The 4,729-nt window shown below is 44.0% G+C and overlaps 1 pseudogene; it reads right to left on the bottom strand.

Annotated features, from left to right (window-relative positions):
- Window positions 1–2,462: 2,462 nt before the first annotated feature.
- Window positions 2,463–3,779, bottom strand: LOC139394353 (zinc finger protein 436-like; annotated as a pseudogene).
- Between the last annotated feature and the right edge of the window lie 950 nt (window positions 3,780–4,729).

The following is a 4,729-nucleotide window of genomic DNA, read 5'->3' as shown; positions in this document are numbered from 1 at the left end:
GTTAATGGGGAAGGAGGTGTGTTCTAGTGGGTCTGGGCAGTTGTGATGTAGTTAATGGAGATGGGGGTGTGTTCTAGTGGGTCTGGGCAGGTGTGATGTAGTTAATGGAGATGGAGGTGTGTTCTAGTGGGTCAGGGCAGTTGTGATGTAGTTAATGGAGATGGAGGTGTGTTCTAGTGGGTCAGGGCAGGTGTGATGTAGTTAATGGAGATGGAGGTGTGTTCTAGTGGGTCTGGGCAGGTGTGATGTAGTTAATGGAGATGGAGGTGTGTTCTAGTGGGTCGGGGCAGGTGTGATGTAGTTAATGGAGATGGAGGTGTGTTCTAGTGGGTCTGGGCAGGTGTGATGTAGTTAATGGAGATGGAGGTGTGTTCTAGTGGGTCTGGGCAGGTGTGATGTAGTTAATGGAGATGGAGGTGTGTTCTAGTGGGTCTGGGCAGGTGTGATGTAGTTAATGGAGATGGAGGTGTGTTCTAGTGGGTCTGGGCAGGTGTGATGTAGTTAATGGAGATGGAGGTGTGTTCTAGTGGGTCTGGGCAGGTGTGATGTAGTTAATGGAGATGGAGGTGTGTTCTAGTGGGTCGGGGCAGGTGTGATGTAGTTAATGGAGATGGAGGTGTGTTCTAGTGGGTCTGGGCAGGTGTGATGTAGTTAATGGAGATGGAGGTGTGTTCTGATGGGTCTGGGCAGGTGTGATGTAGTTAATGGAGATGGAGGTGTGTTCTAGTGGGTCTGGGCAGGTGTGATGTAGTTAATGGAGATGGAGGTGTGTTCTAGTGGGTCTGGACAGGTGTGATGTCGTCATTTGTATGTTTTGTATTGTTTATAAAAGATCAACATTTCTTTTTAAAGTCCCAATTCAAAGTTACACCTCACTGTTCTATTTTTGGAGTTGTTACATAAAACCAATCAGAATTCATTAGAATGATAAAGTCAGGAGTGATGTCATATGGAAGACCAGCCTATTACCTATGATGGTGTGAAGTAATAATAATATTCAGACGTCATTGATGACGTGCTGCTGATAAAGTGATACAGGCATCGGCACACTGCTTTGAAGTTTACTGTTTAGCGATTTGGACGCGTGCCTCGTAGCTCCGGTATCAAACGTAACGTAACATCCCTACCGAAAAGTTGACAAAACAAAAAGGAGCAAGCAGGTTGATTTCCTCTGTTGTTTTGATCCCACGGCAAGAAGGCACCAGAGCCCTGCTATCGGGTTCCCACTAGATAACACAACCACACAGTTCATATGAGGCACCAGAGCCCTGCTATCGGGTTCCCACTAGATAACACAACCACACAGTTCATATGAGGCACCAGAGCCCTGCTATCGGGTTCCCACTAGATAACACAACCACACAGTTCATATGAGGCACCAGAGCCCTGCTATCGGGTTCCCACTAGATAACACAACCACACAGTTCATATGAGGCACCAGAGCCCTGCTATCGGGTTCCCACTAGATAACACAACCACACAGTTCATATGAGGCACCAGAGCCCTGCTAACGGGTTCCCACTAGATAACACAACCACACAGTTCATATGAGGCACCAGAGCCCTGCTATCGGGTTCCCACTAGATAACACAACCACACAGTTCATATGAGGCACCAGAGCCCCGCTAACGGGTTCCCACTAGATAACACAACCACACAGTTCATATGAGGCACCAGAGCCCTGCTATCGGGTTCCCACTAAATAACACAACCACACAGTTCATATGAGGCACCAGAGCCCTGCTATCGGGTTCCCACTAGATAACACAACCACACAGTTCATATGAGGCACCAGAGCCTACCCTGCTATCGGGTTCCCACTAGATAACACAACCACACAGTTCATATGAGGCACCAGAGCCCTGCTATCGGGTTCCCACTAGATAACACAACCACACAGTTCATTTGAGGCACCAGAGCCCTGCTAACGGGTTCCCACTAGATAACACAACCACACAGTTCATGAAAAGCATGAGATGGAGCTTGAGCTCGATATCAACCTATCGAGCTAGTGTGACCATCCTGATCCCTCAAGTCAGTGAGTCAACACAGGAAGGAGCAATGAATGGATAGTTCATTTATTTCCAAAGCTGCAATGATGGGACACACACAGTATGGATGAATGATCAGTAGTGACGGGATATAAATACCACTCCCACAGCAATTCTACATTAATCTGCCCTGTAATATACTAACAAAAAAAACAGTTGAAATGTCTATCAAAGTCATTGTGATCGTATAGTGGATTTAACAATTCCTACTAATTCCTCATTTACTATTATAAATGAATCAATTGTTTCCATGTGTCTCATATTCACAACATCAGAATATCGCGTCATCCATTTTAGTATCAAAATATATCAAATTGACATGGAAAATTACTCAATGTCCCCCTCAGGTGGCGAAGAAGTATAATACACCTAAACTAACAAAACCGGGCTGATAAACTCGCTGGTGTTCATGAGTTTGTAAAACATATACTTTATACTTTTGTCATAAATGACCCTTGTCAGCTCGGAGATTTGAACTTGCAACCTTTCGGTTACTAGTCCAATGCTCTAACCACTAGGCTACCCTGCCGCCCCCACAGTGTGGATGAACGATCAGTAGTGAACAGGGTACAAATAGCACTCCTAAAGAAGATGCATTTTCCAGTTAGATACCAACTTGAAAGAGGGATCTTTAGCATAAAACCCACATGGAAAACAGAGATTTGGCAAATAACATACAAAGAGGCTGACTTGACGCCAAACCAACAACAGTAGTTACTAAAACATAAATTGCTAATGTATGATTTAAAACGTGGATTTAATGATGTAATGTCAATTTTATACATTTCTATCCCAGGACCACTCAATTTTCAAGTTCTCCATAAATCTGCTGTGGATTACCCAGAATCCCACACCTTTATCACACGAGCGGCGCAGCGGTCTAAGGCACTGCATCTCGCTGAAGGCTTCTACATTGAGACTAATACAATGTTAAAACATTCTACATTGTGACATTAATTCATTGATATCATGAAACAACTCCATGTATGTATTTTCTGATATTTTAGCAGATTAACTCTGGTCACAGCTATAAGATTTCTCTCCTGTGTGTGTTCTATGGTGATTAGTCAGTGCTAGACTCAGTAAAACTCTTCCCACATTGAGCACAGCTGTAAGGATTTATCTTATGTGTGTATTCTCTGGTGTAAAGTCAGATAGCCAGATCTAGTAAAACTCTTCCCACATTGATTACAGCTATAACGTTTCTCTCCTGTGTGTGTTCTCTGGTGTAAAGTCAGATAGCCAGATCTAGCAAAACTCTTCCCACATTGATTACAGCTATAAGGTTTCTCTCCTGTGTGTGTTCTCTGGTGTCGGGCTCAGCTGGCCAGATTGAACAAAACTCTTCCCACATTGATCACAGCTATAAGGTTTCTCTCCTGTGTGTATTCTCTTGTGCACTGTCAGTTCTCCAGATCGACTAAAACTCCTCCCACATTGACCACAGCTATAAGATTTCTCTCCTGTGTGTGTTCTCTGGTGTTGAGTCAGATGGCAAGCATAAACAAAACTCTTCCCACATTGATCACAGCTATAAGGTTTATCTCCTGTGTGTGTTCTTTGGTGTTGAGTCAGATTGCCAGATAAATTAAAACTCTTCCCACATTGATTACAGCTATAAGGTTTCTCTCCTGTGTGTGTTCTCTGGTGTCGGGTCAGCTGGCCAGATTGAGCAAAACTCTTCCCACATTGATCACAGCTATAAGGTTTCTCTCCTGTGTGTGTTCTCTGATGTATTCAATACCTGATGATGTGAATCTCTTCCCACAGTCAGAGCAGCAGTGAGTTCTCTTCCCTGTGGGTCTCTGCGGGTGTTTATTGAGGTGTTCTAATGTGGAGAGACTCTTCCTCTGTCTCCTCAGCATCATGAGGTTGTTGAGGCTCCCCAGAGGATCCACGATAGTCACGTCTCTCTCCTGTGTGAACAACAAAGTCAGACAGATGATTAAAGGCCCATAACAGCGATAATCCAGTGTAAAAGTTGATGCCAACAGCATAGCCATGATGTTGTACAACAATTGAATGTCTGTAATGAATGTTACAATTATTGTCTTAAAATGAGCAAGAAGTCATATTTTGTCTTGTTTTCATATTAGTAGTAACATCTAAGATTGTAGACTAGAAATACGTTATTCATGTTGTTGAACTCTAAGCAGTGTGGTAGAAGACTTTTGGTCTACAATACAGGCCCCTTTGTGTTTTCTAAAATTGCGGCACGAGGGCAATTTGATTGCATAAACTCCTCCATGCTAATGAGGAAACCACTAGTTATGGATGTCGTATATCTGGTGTGACAAGAGATGAAAAGAATCTGCCCACTCCATCAAGCAATGGGACAGCAACACAGGGCATTCACGGGACCTCATGGAACCATGGACCACACCTGCAGAAACTGGACAACAGGGGGAAGCAGAGGAGATACCTATCAGAACACTTTCTCCCAGCTGACGCTTGACATGCCACCTACGCCGCCTCAAGTGGTAGAGGAAACAACCAGCTGGTATCATTAAGTAGAATCAGCCAACAGTAACACGGAAGCAGCAGAATGGGAGTTAGTAGTGCATGACCTAGATTTAGAATAAGAAGCTTCCATTTAGACACAGGTCTGCAATGACGTAATAAGCAATCTACCGTCCCAGTGTAAGCACTGTGTAAGCAATCTACAGTCCCCGAGTAAG

Source organism: Oncorhynchus clarkii, unplaced genomic scaffold, assembly GCF_045791955.1.
Source record: "Oncorhynchus clarkii lewisi isolate Uvic-CL-2024 unplaced genomic scaffold, UVic_Ocla_1.0 unplaced_contig_399_pilon_pilon, whole genome shotgun sequence".
Taxonomy (NCBI): domain Eukaryota; kingdom Metazoa; phylum Chordata; class Actinopteri; order Salmoniformes; family Salmonidae; genus Oncorhynchus; species Oncorhynchus clarkii.
This window is presented reverse-complemented; position numbering and strand designations above follow the sequence as displayed.